Source organism: Montipora foliosa, unplaced genomic scaffold (assembly GCF_036669935.1).
Source record: "Montipora foliosa isolate CH-2021 unplaced genomic scaffold, ASM3666993v2 scaffold_368, whole genome shotgun sequence".
Classification (NCBI taxonomy): domain Eukaryota; kingdom Metazoa; phylum Cnidaria; class Anthozoa; order Scleractinia; family Acroporidae; genus Montipora; species Montipora foliosa.
In genome coordinates, this window is record NW_027179667.1 from 3,017 (window position 1) to 22,653 (window position 19,637).

The 19,637-nt window shown below is 49.0% G+C and overlaps 10 non-coding genes across 10 annotated transcripts; 7 read left to right on the forward strand and 3 right to left on the reverse strand.

The window, feature by feature from the left end:
* Nucleotides 1-3,116: 3,116 nt before the first annotated feature.
* LOC137987586 (5S ribosomal RNA) lies at nt 3,117-3,235 on the reverse strand. Its single transcript, XR_011120623.1, has one exon. It is a non-coding gene; the product is annotated as a 5S ribosomal RNA (ribosomal RNA).
* A 267-nt stretch (nt 3,236-3,502) lies between these two features.
* LOC137987632 (U2 spliceosomal RNA) lies at nt 3,503-3,694 on the forward strand. The gene has a single exon (XR_011120666.1). It is a non-coding gene; the product is annotated as a U2 spliceosomal RNA (small nuclear RNA).
* Nucleotides 3,695-9,333: 5,639 nt separating this feature from the next.
* LOC137987589 (U2 spliceosomal RNA) lies at nt 9,334-9,524 on the forward strand. Its single transcript, XR_011120626.1, has one exon. It is a non-coding gene; the product is annotated as a U2 spliceosomal RNA (small nuclear RNA).
* Nucleotides 9,525-9,718: 194 nt separating this feature from the next.
* Nucleotides 9,719-9,882, forward strand: LOC137987615 (U1 spliceosomal RNA). The gene has a single exon (XR_011120650.1). It is a non-coding gene; the product is annotated as a U1 spliceosomal RNA (small nuclear RNA).
* Nucleotides 9,883-10,858: 976 nt separating this feature from the next.
* On the reverse strand, nt 10,859-10,977 carry LOC137987610 (5S ribosomal RNA). Its single transcript, XR_011120645.1, has one exon. It is a non-coding gene; the product is annotated as a 5S ribosomal RNA (ribosomal RNA).
* A 267-nt stretch (nt 10,978-11,244) lies between these two features.
* On the forward strand, nt 11,245-11,436 carry LOC137987635 (U2 spliceosomal RNA). Its single transcript, XR_011120668.1, has one exon. It is a non-coding gene; the product is annotated as a U2 spliceosomal RNA (small nuclear RNA).
* A 5,639-nt stretch (nt 11,437-17,075) lies between these two features.
* LOC137987590 (U2 spliceosomal RNA) lies at nt 17,076-17,266 on the forward strand. Its single transcript, XR_011120627.1, has one exon. It is a non-coding gene; the product is annotated as a U2 spliceosomal RNA (small nuclear RNA).
* A 194-nt stretch (nt 17,267-17,460) lies between these two features.
* LOC137987616 (U1 spliceosomal RNA) lies at nt 17,461-17,624 on the forward strand. Its single transcript, XR_011120651.1, has one exon. It is a non-coding gene; the product is annotated as a U1 spliceosomal RNA (small nuclear RNA).
* Nucleotides 17,625-18,600: 976 nt separating this feature from the next.
* LOC137987622 (5S ribosomal RNA) lies at nt 18,601-18,719 on the reverse strand. Its single transcript, XR_011120656.1, has one exon. It is a non-coding gene; the product is annotated as a 5S ribosomal RNA (ribosomal RNA).
* A 267-nt stretch (nt 18,720-18,986) lies between these two features.
* On the forward strand, nt 18,987-19,178 carry LOC137987636 (U2 spliceosomal RNA). The gene has a single exon (XR_011120669.1). It is a non-coding gene; the product is annotated as a U2 spliceosomal RNA (small nuclear RNA).
* Nucleotides 19,179-19,637: the final 459 nt, after the last annotated feature.

The window sequence follows — 19,637 nt, forward strand, 5'->3', positions numbered from 1 at the left end:
TATGCATTTGTCATTGACCAATCAGAAATGTGACATTTACTTGAGCATTATAATGAGATGGAGAAGGTTGTAATACATGTGACTGTATTGCATTGGAATGAACTGTCAGACAAGAAGACTCGTTTTAGAGGTCTTGGAATGTCATGTACTAGCAATGGAATAAATGAAGAAATTGTTGACAACCCCTACCCTGATACAAATGATGAAAACATGCAATTATCCATGGGTGCTATCTGCTTTTTCATACCAGCCTCATGCATGTAATGCAAACTGTTGCAGTGTTCCATGCACTTTGAAAAAGTACAAATACCTGCTCAGGAAAAGCATCCATAATAGTTTACATAAAATTACAGGAAAGGTTATCTTTTTTGTTTTTTGAAAAAAAAAGAAAGGTATGTTTACATGCGAAATGAGTTGTAGTCGCAGCGTACCATCCTTAGACGCACTGCACTGAAGGAAGTACTCCATTTTGGGAGGAAAAAGCAACGCTCACTTCTGGTGTGTGGTAGGTTAAAAGAAAATAGGTTTAATATAAGAAGTAACATTTTCTATTTGACATGATTATTAACTGCCTACCTCCTATTGAACCTGTGACAGTTCATTATTGTCTTGCTTTTTGTAAAGTGATCTTTCCTTGATTAATTTTCCCCTGCTTTTTGGCTGCTTTGTATCTCTGGCAGGATCAGTGTTGCCATGGTGAAAAAGTTATTATGCTCCAAGAGCTCTGTACTATCAAAGATATTCAAGAGTTCACTACTAACCTCCTAACACCTTTATAGAAACACAAGCGCATCAGTTAGTAAGCCCCCTTATTCTAATTTTATGTACCAGGACCTCTTCTGCATGCATTAAATACCAAAGAATTTTTTATCTAAAAGAAACAATCACCAAGTACATATAATGATTTCCTTTTTAGTTATCCTCAAGAGAGTTTCTCGAAAGCTTGGGTATATTGAGCATTCTTTTAATGAATTCTTGTAAAAAAGGTGCCACATTGCATCATTGTGAACGTTAAAGAAATGTATGAACTGTGTATGTAACAAATTAATTTACAAAATTGTTGGGACTTTCAAGACAAATTCGGAAGGTTTATTTAAATCGTTTATTTTGATATCTAGAACTATGTTTAATATACATACATCCACACCATTCCACACGTTGCACAACGAAATGGAACTGACTAAGAAGGGCATTATCGGCAAATGAGCGAGGCTAACTGAATTGTGTTTGCATTAGGAATTTTTTTTTGCTTCGTTGTGAAACCCCCCCAAAAAATTCTTCCTACCAAGTTGATTCGGGCACAACTTGTCATTGACTGTCGTGACTGTCACAATAGTTCGTATTGTGGAAGTGATTGACGAAAAATGCAAACACTGTAAATATGGCTTTCAATTTAACATTCGCACCTGTCTTATATTGTTTTTCATGAAGAGGCTCTGAGTGGTTACAGGCAGTTGCCTTTTACAGTGTAACGATATCCACAAAAATGGTGGCTGGTTCTTGGCTTCTTGCACGACATGTTAAATGCTGTTCCGTCACGCAACAAAAATCCCGCTGATGCTGTTTTGTGGCCGCAAGAGAAGTGAAGGCAGGAGAAGTGAAGCAATATTTTTCATAGTCCTGGAAAGTTATTTCTTTATCACTTTAAAGGAAGTAATCGGAGATGTCATCGTCCTTCGTCAGTGTAACACTAAAATAAGCGTGAAGAATGGGCATGAATTAGAAATGTACGAGTGTGCGCACTAACTTGACTACAACCCAACGGTTTGAGAAGAGCTGTACGAATGCAAGAGGTAAGTATCGTGGCTTTTGACGTCTTAAAAAATGATCACCTCCCGTTGTTCGTCCTTCGCAAAGTGCCTGGGAGATCATTAACTCCAAGATGGCATCAATTGGGCGCTTCTTGCTCGAAGAAATGAGCTTGAAGCATAAAGAAAGACCACTTCGCGAAAGCAATCGTGAGTGGTGCGCAACGTTTCGGCCCAGCTTTGCGAAGGTGAAAAGTCTCCAGGTGGGGAAAAGCCACATTTTTGGGACTTACGCAATGAAACTATCTCCGCTTTAATAATTTGCTTCGTCTTTTTCCTCTCTTGGAGACTTAATATAATTTATTCCTGTTGTAGGGCGGGAACTCTACCCGCGCTTTTCAACACTATTACCCATAATGCAATGGGAAGGTTTGTTGGTAACGTTTCAGGCAGGGCAGGGAAGGAGATGCGGTGGCGGTGTAAGGACTAAGGAAGGTGAGTTGTATTTGTGAATTCCACTGCTGAAATTGTAGGTGAATGTTCCGTACTTGGTGCACTGCAAAACTGTGATTTTATTTCTTTCATTCTTGGCCGTAGAGAGAGCGAGAGGACGTGTTTATTTCAGCCGCATCGATTTCCATCGATAGACGAGTGAGACAAGAAAATGCCAGCGGGTCGAGCTCTTATCCTCGTGCATCGTTTCGAAAACGTAAGTGGATGTGTGTTTGTACTGCTCCATCGCGATAGATTTCTTTTGCGTTGTGTTATGTTGCGTTCTGGAGAGCCCGTTTTGCATTGAGTAACTGAGGACCCGCCAGATCAGTTGGCGTTACATTTCTGTGGCCAACACTTTGTGGTTTCTCTATGTTATCAGTTAATTGGATTGTTATCATAAAAAGTAAATCTTTCATGGTCAGGATAGTGTCTTATCGGCCCTTTGAATACGTACTGTCCGTGTTGAGCAGGGAACAGTAAGACTTTGAAGTGCGCTACGTCACGTAAGTCACGTTTTCGCAGGATCAATGTTGTAGTGTTGTAGCCTTCGTTGTATGCATATCATCCGGGCTAGGTTAACTTCCATCTAATGCATAACAGTGCATGCATTTTTTACTTGTCGTATCCTGTTCTTTGCTCACACGAAAAGATACGTTTCATGTCATAAACGTTGGATTGATAAGATCTCGCGCGCACGCGCTCCCTTGGGAATACAAGTTCCACTTTCTCGTGTGAACTATTTTGTTTTTGTTGTATGTCTCATCTTTGACATATCGTTGGCATGTTGTGTTCAAAAACCTGGTTTGGAATGTTCTTTCATTAAAGGAAACTGAGATTTTTTGAGATAATCAAGTGTACAGAAGGAAAAAGGGAAGCCTACAACACGGGGTATTCCCAGGCGGTCTCCCATCCAAGTACTAACCCCGCCCGACAGGGCTTAACTTCGGTGATCGGACGAGAACCGGTGTTTTCCCTGTGGTATGGTCGTAGACAAGTAATTCGCCGTGAAAATTAACTTTGTTATAAGGGAAAATAAAAACGAGGTCAGAGCAAGCACAATGTGCATTTGTCCTCTTGCCGTCAACGCAAGTGCCATGCAATGCTGGTCCTGCTGCCCACTGTACAAGGGCGATCGTTGTGTGCGCCTCGCTTTCAGGTTGGCTTTGGGCATTCCTTCCTTGGCACGGATTGTAATCGGACCACCATATCTCGTGGCCATGAGACTGGGAGCACCTTGTCCGCTGTGAGCATTTACGGGCATCGCTTCTCGGCCTTTTGGCTAAGATCAAGTGTAGTATCTGTTCTTATCAGCTTAATATCTGATACGCTGCTCATCGAGCAGCTCATATATTAAACTGATTTTTGGAACTGGGCCGTGGAAAAGAGGCTTGCCTCGTCCCGGCCACGGGTTGCCTCGGTATAGCACTACCTCCGAGCGTGGCCCACTTCCCTCTGGGGAAGAAATAATCAAGTGAAAGCAGAACAAATGACCAAGCAACCAACCTTCACATTTCTCTTCTCTTTTCTAGGTAGCATAGCAGCGAGTGGACAGCACGACACGACAGGACGAGGAGCACGTGACCCCCATTACCACATGGTATGCGCAGACAAGTTGCGTTTTTGCGGTTCCGGAGAGGTTGAAAAGGCATACTTACCTGACGCGGGTTTTTATTATCTGCCAGGTTCGTGCCTTTCCTTGTGGTACGCGTAAGTTCCGTATTGGAATTGGAGTGTGGGGACAAGCGTTTTTGGGATTTGTGGTAAGATTTTTGATTCCTGAGTTTTACTGGTGACCCTCCTGGGGACTTATGCTTGGCGTCCTGCCATAACCCAGGGTAGCCAGTCTTTCTGTTCCCTTCCTGGGAGCTTTGCTTTCCGGGGGGACTGTTTTTTCTCTTTTTCCCTTTTCATCATGCCTCTTGCGGCCTTTAAGAGGACAGTAGTCCTCGACCTTTCCGATGTTCCAACCTCTGTTCCCAGGGCGGAACTTGTTACAGCCATCAAGGGAAAGTTCACCCCCTTTGTGATTGACAGTATTCAGTTTGTTCCCGTAAAACTGGTTCAGATTACTTTCGCTGACCCAAAATGTAAAAATATTGTTGAAGGTTATGATTTTGTCACTTTAGCTGGTGCTAAGTGCAAAGTCATGTATGCTGGGCCTCGAGCTCAAAATGTTATGTTGTATCACTATCCCTTTGAGGAGAGTGATGATCGCCTCCGGCCCTACTTTTCCTCGTACGGGAAGGTGGAGACGATAAGGCACCAGCATTACCCGGGTGACCCTGCAATCTGCACTGGAGCCCGTATCATCAAAATGGTTCGTTCTGGCCGGATCCCTCGTAATCTGGACATTGCTGGATATAAATGTAAGGTGTGGTATGTGGGTCAGCCGGCCGAATGTGATATCTGTCGTGGGGAACACCTCACCAAAAACTGTGACTTGCGCGGGAAGTGCCGCAGGTGTCGGGAGCCTGGTCACATGGCCAGGGATTGCCCAACCCCCCCAATGCCTGGGGGAACCCACCATCTTCGCCTGCGACCCCCGCCCATCCGTCCGCTTCACTTGTTGTTGGTGCCACTCCCCCGGAGTCGCTGCCTCCCCTCCTGGATGTCAGTTCTGGTCCTGAGGACCTTCCCACTTCTCCTGCAAGCTCTGACCATGAGGACTCTGGGGACGAGGGGGTAACCCTTCGTCCTCCTGCCCCCACGCAACCTGGTATTTCAAGTTGGGGTTCCCACACCGACCTCAGGGACAATGAGTTATCCCCCCTGGTACTCCACCCATGGCCTCTCCTGCCACCAGTAAATGTTAAGGAGGGTGCGGCCCTCCCTAAAACGGTAATGGTGGGTCCTCGACGCGCGTGCAGGTGGCTGCCTCCCCCGCCGCTGCGTCTGATGGTTTGGCTGCGCCACAGAGTAATACAATGTTAACACTAGTAGTAACGTAGTTGGTGTAATGGACAATACTACTATAGTTAATGGAAAAGAAATGGAAATGGATAATAGTAATAATGTAGTTACTGGAAAAGAAATGACAAATAATGCTGTAGTTAATGGAAAAGAAATGGAAATGGATAATAGTAATAATGGAAAAGAAATGGATACGAATGATAATGAACTAGTTAATGAGACTGAATACAGTCAAAGTATATTTAGTGACGATGACCCTTTAACGGGCATCAATGTAACCCCTGTAAATACCCCACAGGTTCTATCTCTGTCTCCCGTAATGGTTAACGAGGTCGAGCTGACTGATTCACCAGTCACTAAGCGTGGACTTTCGGATGTTGAGGCTTCCTCTGATGATCAGGTCAAGTCTAAGAAGAAAGCGAAGAAACCTCTTCCTGGTTCTGCGGTCCCCGGCCGCTCGAAGTCTGGAAAGGGCAGGGAGTCTGGGAGGGCTGTTCATTCTGGCCTTCCCTCCTTGGCTCCCCCTGCCCCGGTTCGGAGCCGTCGCTCCTAGTTGTGCTGTCTCTCTCTTTCTTCTCAGTTATGGCTCTCTCTATCCTCTCCTTAAACACCAATGGTCTCAGGGACTCGTCCAAGCGCGCTGGTGTTCTGCACTGGTTACGTTCCTTTCCTCAGGTCCCTGACATTGTCTGCCTACAAGAGGGCCCACTGCTCTTCAGACAGTGAATGTCAGTCTGGTTTCGTTCATCTGGTTTTAATGCAGTTGCTTCTGTTGGCTCTGCACACTCTTGTGGTTGCATCATTTTATTCCGCCCCACGGTCACCCTTACGAGCTCTTGGTGTGACACCGCTGGGCGTGTTGTTTTTTGCCACTTTACCCATTCTGGGCACCCGTTTCGTATCTGCTGTCTCTACGCCCCCAATCGCAACCCAGCCCGTGACGACTTCCTGGACGACGTCTCGTCTTGGGTTGATCCCACCTATCCGACCTTCCTTGCCGGGGACTTTAACACTGTGTTCGACCGCGCCCTCGATCGTCGGGGCTCCAATGTCTCTGACACTTCCCGCGAAAGTACTGCTACCTTAAAACGTCTTTTTGACTCCTGCTGTTGTCTGGACATTTGGAGGCACCTGCATCCTTCCGATTCTGCCTTCTCTTGGACTCGCTCAGACGGCCTTATGGCCTCCCGTATTGATCTCATTGGTGCCCCGTACTCCTGTTACCATCAGTCTTGACTTGCGATATTATTCCTTGTCCGTTTTCGGATCACTGTGGTGTGGTGCTTTCTTGTAGTGTCCCAGACATTGCTGCTCCTGGGACAGTTTCTGGAAGCTCAACATTTCTGTCCTCAATGATGAGGACTATATCCAGCATATCACTAATTTTTGGTCCGTTTGGAGGCAGTCCATGCTGTCCTTCCCGTCACTAGCTAAGTGGTGGGATAAGGGCAAGAGCCAAATCAAAGGCCTCACAATTAAATATTGCGCTGAGCGCTCGAAAGAAAACATCGCAGTGTCGAGACCTCCTTGGCCGACTAGCTGGGCATCTTAAGAACCGTGTTGATGCCGGTTTCACCTCCTGTGTTGAGCCGTACCATTCTACCCTGTCTGCCCTTGCTGCCCTAGACCTCGAGGCAGCTCGGGGAGCCCAAGTCCGTGCTCGGGCCAATGGGTTGAGGAAGGTGAAACCTCCTCGGCCTTTTTCTTCCGTCTGGAAAAGAAGCGTGCCGCCGACCGACTTATTTCAGCACTTCGATGCGATGATGGCACAGTGGTCTCGAGTTCAAAGGACCTATGCCAGGCTTTTGCTTCCTTTTATTCTAACTTGTTTAGTGCCGAGCCTACTGACGGGGACGTGGCTCTTTCCCTGCTCGACGCCCTCACCTCCACCTTGTCCGCCGACCAGGCTCAACAGTGTGATGGTCCTCTCCAGTCGGAGGAGTGTTATACTGCTTTATGTGGGATGGCTCGAGGCAAGACCCCGGGCTTGGATGGCCTCCCTATGGAGTTTTATGTCAAATTCTGGCCGGTGCTCGGACAGGACCTCGTGCTCGTCCTGAACTCATGTTATGAGGCTGGCACTCTCAGCCTCTCTCAGCGTCGAGGCATCATTTCTCTCATCTTTAAGACGGGTGACCGGCTGAACCCTCGTAACTGGCGGCCAATTTCCCTCCTTAGTGTGGACTACAAGCTCGCTGCCCGCGTCATCGCTGGGCGTCTCCTGAAGGTTATTCATGCCGTGGTGGCTGAGGATCAAACCTGTGGTGTCCCCGGTCGTTATATTGGTGAGAACGTCGCTTATCTCCGAGACATGGTCCATTACGCCACGCAATCCGGGTCTCCTTGTGCCATCCTCTCGCTCGACCAAGAAAAAGCGTTTGATCGCGTTGATTGGTCCTTTCTGCATGCCACCCTCTGCAGAATGGGTTTCCAAACCTCCTTTCTGCGCTGGATCCGCCTTTTCTATAATGCTGTTCAGAGTGCTGTCATTGTTAACGGTCATGTCTCAAACTTTTTCAGTCTCACACGGGGGGTGCGTCAAGGCTGCCCCCTCGCACCTTTGCTGTATGTTATGGTCGCTGAGGTCTTGGCCGCCAATATTCGAGCAAATCCCGCCATTACTGGACCTTTGCTGCCTGGACTGCCCTCACCGCTCTCTCCAATTTCCCAGTACGCGGATGACACATCGCTCATCTTGTCCTCCGATGCCTCCATTAGGGCTGTTTTTGACACCTACACAAGGTATGAGCTTGGTTCTGGATCCAAGCTCAACCTGACAAAGTCTCGCGGCTTGTGGCTGGGGTCTTGGGCTGGCCGAACTGACCCCCCTGTCCCTCTCGACTGGACATCTTCTAAGCTTAAAATCCTCGGAGTCTTCATTGGCCCGCATGACATTGATGAACTAATTGGCGGCCTCGGATAGAGGCTGTGGAACGCGTCCTCTCCTCCTGGCGTCAGCGCTCCTTGTCTTTTCATGGCAAGGCTTTGGTCATCAATTGCCTGGCCCTCGCCAGGGTTTGGTATGTGGCATCCCTGGTCCACATGCCCCCCTGGGTACTTAAAGAACTTAACTCCCTTGTTTTCTCATTCTTCTGGAAAACCAAGCGGGAGCTCGTTGCACGTGCTGTGGTCGTTCAGCCCACATCGCTGGGAGGTTTCTCGGTGGTGGACATTAAGCTCAAGGTTTGGTCGCTTCTGGGTCAGTGGGTCAAACGGTCTACTTTGTCCTCGTCAAGCTGGTCCTCCTTTGTGTCGTACTGGTTTCAATCGTGTTTTGCTGCCTCCTCTCTTGATGTTTTCTCCCGTCCCGCTGCCTTCGACAGGTCCCTGTTACCGCCATTTTACTCCTCTTTGCTTTTGGCCTGGGAGTCGCTTGGTGGCTCTTTTTCCCCCTCCCGGGGAACTTTGGTTTTCGCATCCTCTGACCCTCACGTTGTCGCCTCCGTGGCTTTTTTTCTCTGCCAAAGTCGGTTACCAGTTTCTTTTATCCTGTTCCTCTGTCACACCGCACTGTGTAGTTAAGTTCTTTCCCTCCTTTGGGGACCTTTACTGGTATGATACGTGGCGCCAGTTCCACTTCTTTGATTTTGACCGCTTTGTTGTTGATTTCTCCTGGAAGGTAGCTCATGGTGTGATTTACACTGCTGAGCGTCTTCTCTCTTTTGGTTTATCTGTCTCCTCCGCTTGTTTTTGTGGTCCTGTCGTCGAGTCACTGTCGCATTTGCTCTTTGTGTGTCCCCTTGCTCAAAGTGTTGTTGGTTGGCTACAGTCCCTCCTTTTTCATTTCTCGCCTATGTGTCCTGTGCTTGAGCGTCGCCATTTACTTTTTGGTTTCAATTCCACTGAGCTTCACGCAGTGCCCAAAGTCTTCAGTTACCTGTTGTGTGCCTGTAAGTTTCACATCTGGCTGGCCCGCAATGACTACCGCTTTCGTTCTGTCAACCTGGGGCCCTCGCCGTCATTGAGGGAGCAAAGGCCCGTGTCAAGTTCCACCTCCCCTTGCTCTTCAAGCGTTTTTCAACCCGGAGACGTCGACGTTATTTTGCCCGCCAGTGGGGGGCGGATGGAGTCATCGCCTCTATGTTTCCAACAAGCTCGTTTTTCGCTTCGGGCCACCTGCTTAATTCACCCTCTGTACCACCTGATTTGCTTAGTTTTATTTCGCCTCTGTCGCCTAATACTGGTGACCAATGCCTCAGGCGTTGGATGAGTCTGTCGACTGGTGACCTTTGGTCTGCCATTCACCGCTGCTCATCGAGCAGCTCATATATTAAACTGATTTTTGGAACTGGGCCGTGGAAAAGAGGCTTGCCTCGTCCCGGCCACGGGTTGCCTCGGTATAGCACTACCTCCGAGCGTGGCCCACTTCCCTCTGGGGAAGAAATAATCAAGTGAAAGCAGAACAAATGACCAAGCAACCAACCTTCACATTCTCTTCTCTTTTCTAGGTAGCATAGCAGCGAGTGGACAGCACGACACGACAGGACGAGGAGCACGTGACCCCCATTACCACATGGTATGCGCAGACAAGTTGCGTTTTGCGGTTCCGGAGAGGTTGAAAAGGCATACTTACCTGACGCGGGAGGCACTGTGATCAGGGAGGCAGTCCTCTCAAGGTGAGGCTCTTTCATTGCACTTCGATTGGGTTGACCCTTGCGATTACCCCAAATGTGGGTAACTCGAGCGTATAATTTCTGGTAGTGGGGACCTGCGTTCGCGCTAGTCCCCGCACCAAACCCCGGTGGCAAAGTTGGCTAATGGGAAGGTTTGTTGGTAACGTTTCAGGCAGGGCAGGGAAGGAGATGCGGTGGCGGTGTAAGGACTAAGGAAGGTGAGTTGTATTTGTGAATTCCACTGCTGAAATTGTAGGTGAATGTTCCGTACTTGGTGCACTGCAAAACTGTGATTTTATTTCTTTCATTCTTGGCCGTAGAGAGAGCGAGAGGACGTGTTTATTTCAGCCGCATCGATTTCCATCGATAGACGAGTGAGACAAGAAAATGCCAGCGGGTCGAGCTCTTATCCTCGTGCATCGTTTCGAAAACGTAAGTGGATGTGTGTTTGTACTGCTCCATCGCGATAGATTTCTTTTGCGTTGTGTTATGTTGCGTTCTGGAGAGCCCGTTTTGCATTGAGTAACTGAGGACCCGCCAGATCAGTTGGCGTTACATTTCTGTGGCCAACACTTTGTGGTTTCTCTATGTTATCAGTTAATTGGATTGTTATCATAAAAAGTAAATCTTTCATGGTCAGGATAGTGTCTTATCGGCCCTTTGAATACGTACTGTCCGTGTTGAGCAGGGAACAGTAAGACTTTGAAGTGCGCTACGTCACGTAAGTCACGTTTTCGCAGGATCAATGTTGTAGTGTTGTAGCCTTCGTTGTATGCATATCATCCGGGCTAGGTTAACTTCCATCTAATGCATAACAGTGCATGCATTTTTTACTTGTCGTATCCTGTTCTTTGCTCACACGAAAAGATACGTTTCATGTCATAAACGTTGGATTGATAAGATCTCGCGCGCACGCGCTCCCTTGGGAATACAAGTTCCACTTTCTCGTGTGAACTATTTTGTTTTTGTTGTATGTCTCATCTTTGACATATCGTTGGCATGTTGTGTTCAAAAAACCTGGTTTGGAATGTTCTTTCATTAAAGGAAACTGAGATTTTTTGAGATAATCAAGTGTACAGAAGGAAAAAGGGAAGCCTACAACACGGGGTATTCCCAGGCGGTCTCCCATCCAAGTACTAACCCCGCCCGACAGGGCTTAACTTCGGTGATCGGACGAGAACCGGTGTTTTCCCTGTGGTATGGTCGTAGACAAGTAATTCGCCGTGAAAATTAACTTTGTTATAAGGGAAAATAAAAACGAGGTCAGAGCAAGCACAATGTGCATTTGTCCTCTTGCCGTCAACGCAAGTGCCATGCAATGCTGGTCCTGCTGCCCACTGTACAAGGGCGATCGTTGTGTGCGCCTCGCTTTCAGGTTGGCTTTGGGCATTCCTTCCTTGGCACGGATTGTAATCGGACCACCATATCTCGTGGCCATGAGACTGGGAGCACCTTGTCCGCTGTGAGCATTTACGGGCATCGCTTCTCGGCCTTTTGGCTAAGATCAAGTGTAGTATCTGTTCTTATCAGCTTAATATCTGATACGCTGCTCATCGAGCAGCTCATATATTAAACTGATTTTTGGAACTGGGCCGTGGAAAAGAGGCTTGCCTCGTCCCGGCCACGGGTTGCCTCGGTATAGCACTACCTCCGAGCGTGGCCCACTTCCCTCTGGGGAAGAAATAATCAAGTGAAAGCAGAACAAATGACCAAGCAACCAACCTTCACATTTCTCTTCTCTTTTCTAGGTAGCATAGCAGCGAGTGGACAGCACGACACGACAGGACGAGGAGCACGTGACCCCCATTACCACATGGTATGCGCAGACAAGTTGCGTTTTTGCGGTTCCGGAGAGGTTGAAAAGGCATACTTACCTGACGCGGGTTTTTATTATCTGCCAGGTTCGTGCCTTTCCTTGTGGTACGCGTAAGTTCCGTATTGGAATTGGAGTGTGGGGACAAGCGTTTTTGGGATTTGTGGTAAGATTTTTGATTCCTGAGTTTTACTGGTGACCCTCCTGGGGACTTATGCTTGGCGTCCTGCCATAACCCAGGGTAGCCAGTCTTTCTGTTCCCTTCCTGGGAGCTTTGCTTTCCGGGGGGACTGTTTTTTCTCTTTTTCCCTTTTCATCATGCCTCTTGCGGCCTTTAAGAGGACAGTAGTCCTCGACCTTTCCGATGTTCCAACCTCTGTTCCCAGGGCGGAACTTGTTACAGCCATCAAGGGAAAGTTCACCCCCTTTGTGATTGACAGTATTCAGTTTGTTCCCGTAAAACTGGTTCAGATTACTTTCGCTGACCCAAAATGTAAAAATATTGTTGAAGGTTATGATTTTGTCACTTTAGCTGGTGCTAAGTGCAAAGTCATGTATGCTGGGCCTCGAGCTCAAAATGTTATGTTGTATCACTATCCCTTTGAGGAGAGTGATGATCGCCTCCGGCCCTACTTTTCCTCGTACGGGAAGGTGGAGACGATAAGGCACCAGCATTACCCGGGTGACCCTGCAATCTGCACTGGAGCCCGTATCATCAAAATGGTTCGTTCTGGCCGGATCCCTCGTAATCTGGACATTGCTGGATATAAATGTAAGGTGTGGTATGTGGGTCAGCCGGCCGAATGTGATATCTGTCGTGGGGAACACCTCACCAAAAACTGTGACTTGCGCGGGAAGTGCCGCAGGTGTCGGGAGCCTGGTCACATGGCCAGGGATTGCCCAACCCCCCCAATGCCTGGGGGAACCCACCATCTTCGCCTGCGACCCCCGCCCATCCGTCCGCTTCACTTGTTGTTGGTGCCACTCCCCCGGAGTCGCTGCCTCCCCTCCTGGATGTCAGTTCTGGTCCTGAGGACCTTCCCACTTCTCCTGCAAGCTCTGACCATGAGGACTCTGGGGACGAGGGGGTAACCCTTCGTCCTCCTGCCCCCACGCAACCTGGTATTTCAAGTTGGGGTTCCCACACCGACCTCAGGGACAATGAGTTATCCCCCCTGGTACTCCACCCATGGCCTCTCCTGCCACCAGTAAATGTTAAGGAGGGTGCGGCCCTCCCTAAAACGGTAATGGTGGGTCCTCGACGCGCGTGCAGGTGGCTGCCTCCCCCGCCGCTGCGTCTGATGGTTTGGCTGCGCCACAGAGTAATACAATGTTAACACTAGTAGTAACGTAGTTGGTGTAATGGACAATACTACTATAGTTAATGGAAAAGAAATGGAAATGGATAATAGTAATAATGTAGTTACTGGAAAAGAAATGACAAATAATGCTGTAGTTAATGGAAAAGAAATGGAAATGGATAATAGTAATAATGGAAAAGAAATGGATACGAATGATAATGAACTAGTTAATGAGACTGAATACAGTCAAAGTATATTTAGTGACGATGACCCTTTAACGGGCATCAATGTAACCCCTGTAAATACCCCACAGGTTCTATCTCTGTCTCCCGTAATGGTTAACGAGGTCGAGCTGACTGATTCACCAGTCACTAAGCGTGGACTTTCGGATGTTGAGGCTTCCTCTGATGATCAGGTCAAGTCTAAGAAGAAAGCGAAGAAACCTCTTCCTGGTTCTGCGGTCCCCGGCCGCTCGAAGTCTGGAAAGGGCAGGGAGTCTGGGAGGGCTGTTCATTCTGGCCTTCCCTCCTTGGCTCCCCCTGCCCCGGTTCGGAGCCGTCGCTCCTAGTTGTGCTGTCTCTCTCTTTCTTCTCAGTTATGGCTCTCTCTATCCTCTCCTTAAACACCAATGGTCTCAGGGACTCGTCCAAGCGCGCTGGTGTTCTGCACTGGTTACGTTCCTTTCCTCAGGTCCCTGACATTGTCTGCCTACAAGAGGGCCCACTGCTCTTCAGACAGTGAATGTCAGTCTGGTTTCGTTCATCTGGTTTTAATGCAGTTGCTTCTGTTGGCTCTGCACACTCTTGTGGTTGCATCATTTTATTCCGCCCCACGGTCACCCTTACGAGCTCTTGGTGTGACACCGCTGGGCGTGTTGTTTTTTGCCACTTTACCCATTCTGGGCACCCGTTTCGTATCTGCTGTCTCTACGCCCCCAATCGCAACCCAGCCCGTGACGACTTCCTGGACGACGTCTCGTCTTGGGTTGATCCCACCTATCCGACCTTCCTTGCCGGGGACTTTAACACTGTGTTCGACCGCGCCCTCGATCGTCGGGGCTCCAATGTCTCTGACACTTCCCGCGAAAGTACTGCTACCTTAAAACGTCTTTTTGACTCCTGCTGTTGTCTGGACATTTGGAGGCACCTGCATCCTTCCGATTCTGCCTTCTCTTGGACTCGCTCAGACGGCCTTATGGCCTCCCGTATTGATCTCATTGGTGCCCCGTACTCCTGTTACCATCAGTCTTGACTTGCGATATTATTCCTTGTCCGTTTTCGGATCACTGTGGTGTGGTGCTTTCTTGTAGTGTCCCAGACATTGCTGCTCCTGGGACAGTTTCTGGAAGCTCAACATTTCTGTCCTCAATGATGAGGACTATATCCAGCATATCACTAATTTTTGGTCCGTTTGGAGGCAGTCCATGCTGTCCTTCCCGTCACTAGCTAAGTGGTGGGATAAGGGCAAGAGCCAAATCAAAGGCCTCACAATTAAATATTGCGCTGAGCGCTCGAAAGAAAACATCGCAGTGTCGAGACCTCCTTGGCCGACTAGCTGGGCATCTTAAGAACCGTGTTGATGCCGGTTTCACCTCCTGTGTTGAGCCGTACCATTCTACCCTGTCTGCCCTTGCTGCCCTAGACCTCGAGGCAGCTCGGGGAGCCCAAGTCCGTGCTCGGGCCAATGGGTTGAGGAAGGTGAAACCTCCTCGGCCTTTTTCTTCCGTCTGGAAAAGAAGCGTGCCGCCGACCGACTTATTTCAGCACTTCGATGCGATGATGGCACAGTGGTCTCGAGTTCAAAGGACCTATGCCAGGCTTTTGCTTCCTTTTATTCTAACTTGTTTAGTGCCGAGCCTACTGACGGGGACGTGGCTCTTTCCCTGCTCGACGCCCTCACCTCCACCTTGTCCGCCGACCAGGCTCAACAGTGTGATGGTCCTCTCCAGTCGGAGGAGTGTTATACTGCTTTATGTGGGATGGCTCGAGGCAAGACCCCGGGCTTGGATGGCCTCCCTATGGAGTTTTATGTCAAATTCTGGCCGGTGCTCGGACAGGACCTCGTGCTCGTCCTGAACTCATGTTATGAGGCTGGCACTCTCAGCCTCTCTCAGCGTCGAGGCATCATTTCTCTCATCTTTAAGACGGGTGACCGGCTGAACCCTCGTAACTGGCGGCCAATTTCCCTCCTTAGTGTGGACTACAAGCTCGCTGCCCGCGTCATCGCTGGGCGTCTCCTGAAGGTTATTCATGCCGTGGTGGCTGAGGATCAAACCTGTGGTGTCCCCGGTCGTTATATTGGTGAGAACGTCGCTTATCTCCGAGACATGGTCCATTACGCCACGCAATCCGGGTCTCCTTGTGCCATCCTCTCGCTCGACCAAGAAAAAGCGTTTGATCGCGTTGATTGGTCCTTTCTGCATGCCACCCTCTGCAGAATGGGTTTCCAAACCTCCTTTCTGCGCTGGATCCGCCTTTTCTATAATGCTGTTCAGAGTGCTGTCATTGTTAACGGTCATGTCTCAAACTTTTTCAGTCTCACACGGGGGGTGCGTCAAGGCTGCCCCCTCGCACCTTTGCTGTATGTTATGGTCGCTGAGGTCTTGGCCGCCAATATTCGAGCAAATCCCGCCATTACTGGACCTTTGCTGCCTGGACTGCCCTCACCGCTCTCTCCAATTTCCCAGTACGCGGATGACACATCGCTCATCTTGTCCTCCGATGCCTCCATTAGGGCTGTTTTTGACACCTACACAAGGTATGAGCTTGGTTCTGGATCCAAGCTCAACCTGACAAAGTCTCGCGGCTTGTGGCTGGGGTCTTGGGCTGGCCGAACTGACCCCCCTGTCCCTCTCGACTGGACATCTTCTAAGCTTAAAATCCTCGGAGTCTTCATTGGCCCGCATGACATTGATGAACTAATTGGCGGCCTCGGATAGAGGCTGTGGAACGCGTCCTCTCCTCCTGGCGTCAGCGCTCCTTGTCTTTTCATGGCAAGGCTTTGGTCATCAATTGCCTGGCCCTCGCCAGGGTTTGGTATGTGGCATCCCTGGTCCACATGCCCCCCTGGGTACTTAAAGAACTTAACTCCCTTGTTTTCTCATTCTTCTGGAAAACCAAGCGGGAGCTCGTTGCACGTGCTGTGGTCGTTCAGCCCACATCGCTGGGAGGTTTCTCGGTGGTGGACATTAAGCTCAAGGTTTGGTCGCTTCTGGGTCAGTGGGTCAAACGGTCTACTTTGTCCTCGTCAAGCTGGTCCTCCTTTGTGTCGTACTGGTTTCAATCGTGTTTTGCTGCCTCCTCTCTTGATGTTTTCTCCCGTCCCGCTGCCTTCGACAGGTCCCTGTTACCGCCATTTTACTCCTCTTTGCTTTTGGCCTGGGAGTCGCTTGGTGGCTCTTTTTCCCCCTCCCGGGGAACTTTGGTTTTCGCATCCTCTGACCCTCACGTTGTCGCCTCCGTGGCTTTTTTTCTCTGCCAAAGTCGGTTACCAGTTTCTTTTATCCTGTTCCTCTGTCACACCGCACTGTGTAGTTAAGTTCTTTCCCTCCTTTGGGGACCTTTACTGGTATGATACGTGGCGCCAGTTCCACTTCTTTGATTTTGACCGCTTTGTTGTTGATTTCTCCTGGAAGGTAGCTCATGGTGTGATTTACACTGCTGAGCGTCTTCTCTCTTTTGGTTTATCTGTCTCCTCCGCTTGTTTTTGTGGTCCTGTCGTCGAGTCACTGTCGCATTTGCTCTTTGTGTGTCCCCTTGCTCAAAGTGTTGTTGGTTGGCTACAGTCCCTCCTTTTTCATTTCTCGCCTATGTGTCCTGTGCTTGAGCGTCGCCATTTACTTTTTGGTTTCAATTCCACTGAGCTTCACGCAGTGCCCAAAGTCTTCAGTTACCTGTTGTGTGCCTGTAAGTTTCACATCTGGCTGGCCCGCAATGACTACCGCTTTCGTTCTGTCAACCTGGGGCCCTCGCCGTCATTGAGGGAGCAAAGGCCCGTGTCAAGTTCCACCTCCCCTTGCTCTTCAAGCGTTTTTCAACCCGGAGACGTCGACGTTATTTTGCCCGCCAGTGGGGGGCGGATGGAGTCATCGCCTCTATGTTTCCAACAAGCTCGTTTTTCGCTTCGGGCCACCTGCTTAATTCACCCTCTGTACCACCTGATTTGCTTAGTTTTATTTCGCCTCTGTCGCCTAATACTGGTGACCAATGCCTCAGGCGTTGGATGAGTCTGTCGACTGGTGACCTTTGGTCTGCCATTCACCGCTGCTCATCGAGCAGCTCATATATTAAACTGATTTTTGGAACTGGGCCGTGGAAAAGAGGCTTGCCTCGTCCCGGCCACGGGTTGCCTCGGTATAGCACTACCTCCGAGCGTGGCCCACTTCCCTCTGGGGAAGAAATAATCAAGTGAAAGCAGAACAAATGACCAAGCAACCAACCTTCACATTCTCTTCTCTTTTCTAGGTAGCATAGCAGCGAGTGGACAGCACGACACGACAGGACGAGGAGCACGTGACCCCCATTACCACATGGTATGCGCAGACAAGTTGCGTTTTGCGGTTCCGGAGAGGTTGAAAAGGCATACTTACCTGACGCGGGAGGCACTGTGATCAGGGAGGCAGTCCTCTCAAGGTGAGGCTCTTTCATTGCACTTCGATTGGGTTGACCCTTGCGATTACCCCAAATGTGGGTAACTCGAGCGTATAATTTCTGGTAGTGGGGACCTGCGTTCGCGCTAGTCCCCGCACCAAACCCCGGTGGCAAAGTTGGCTAATGGGAAGGTTTGTTGGTAACGTTTCAGGCAGGGCAGGGAAGGAGATGCGGTGGCGGTGTAAGGACTAAGGAAGGTGAGTTGTATTTGTGAATTCCACTGCTGAAATTGTAGGTGAATGTTCCGTACTTGGTGCACTGCAAAACTGTGATTTTATTTCTTTCATTCTTGGCCGTAGAGAGAGCGAGAGGACGTGTTTATTTCAGCCGCATCGATTTCCATCGATAGACGAGTGAGACAAGAAAATGCCAGCGGGTCGAGCTCTTATCCTCGTGCATCGTTTCGAAAACGTAAGTGGATGTGTGTTTGTACTGCTCCATCGCGATAGATTTCTTTTGCGTTGTGTTATGTTGCGTTCTGGAGAGCCCGTTTTGCATTGAGTAACTGAGGACCCGCCAGATCAGTTGGCGTTACATTTCTGTGGCCAACACTTTGTGGTTTCTCTATGTTATCAGTTAATTGGATTGTTATCATAAAAAGTAAATCTTTCATGGTCAGGATAGTGTCTTATCGGCCCTTTGAATACGTACTGTCCGTGTTGAGCAGGGAACAGTAAGACTTTGAAGTGCGCTACGTCACGTAAGTCACGTTTTCGCAGGATCAATGTTGTAGTGTTGTAGCCTTCGTTGTATGCATATCATCCGGGCTAGGTTAACTTCCATCTAATGCATAACAGTGCATGCATTTTTTACTTGTCGTATCCTGTTCTTTGCTCACACGAAAAGATACGTTTCATGTCATAAACGTTGGATTGATAAGATCTCGCGCGCACGCGCTCCCTTGGGAATACAAGTTCCACTTTCTCGTGTGAACTATTTTGTTTTTGTTGTATGTCTCATCTTTGACATATCGTTGGCATGTTGTGTTCAAAAAACCTGGTTTGGAATGTTCTTTCATTAAAGGAAACTGAGATTTTTTGAGATAATCAAGTGTACAGAAGGAAAAAGGGAAGCCTACAACACGGGGTATTCCCAGGCGGTCTCCCATCCAAGTACTAACCCCGCCCGACAGGGCTTAACTTCGGTGATCGGACGAGAACCGGTGTTTTCCCTGTGGTATGGTCGTAGACAAGTAATTCGCCGTGAAAATTAACTTTGTTATAAGGGAAAATAAAAACGAGGTCAGAGCAAGCACAATGTGCATTTGTCCTCTTGCCGTCAACGCAAGTGCCATGCAATGCTGGTCCTGCTGCCCACTGTACAAGGGCGATCGTTGTGTGCGCCTCGCTTTCAGGTTGGCTTTGGGCATTCCTTCCTTGGCACGGATTGTAATCGGACCACCATATCTCGTGGCCATGAGACTGGGAGCACCTTGTCCGCTGTGAGCATTTACGGGCATCGCTTCTCGGCCTTTTGGCTAAGATCAAGTGTAGTATCTGTTCTTATCAGCTTAATATCTGATACGCTGCTCATCGAGCAGCTCATATATTAAACTGATTTTTGGAACTGGGCCGTGGAAAAGAGGCTTGCCTCGTCCCGGCCACGGGTTGCCTCGGTATAGCACTACCTCCGAGCGTGGCCCACTTCCCTCTGGGGAAGAAATAATCAAGTGAAAGCAGAACAAATGACCAAGCAACCAACCTTCACATTTCTCTTCTCTTTTCTAGGTAGCATAGCAGCGAGTGGACAGCACGACACGACAGGACGAGGAGCACGTGACCCCCATTACCACATGGTATGCGCAGACAAGTTGCGTTTTTGCGGTTCCGGAGAGGTTGAAAAGGCATACTTACCTGACGCGGGTTTTTATTATCTGCCAGGTTCGTGCCTTTCCTTGTGGTACGCGTAAGTTCCGTATTGGAATTGGAGTGTGGGGACAAGCGTTTTTGGGATTTGTGGTAAGATTTTTGATTCCTGAGTTTTACTGGTGACCCTCCTGGGGACTTATGCTTGGCGTCCTGCCATAACCCAGGGTAGCCAGTCTTTCTGTTCCCTTCCTGGGAGCTTTGCTTTCCGGGGGGACTGTTTTTTCTCTTTTTCCCTTTTCA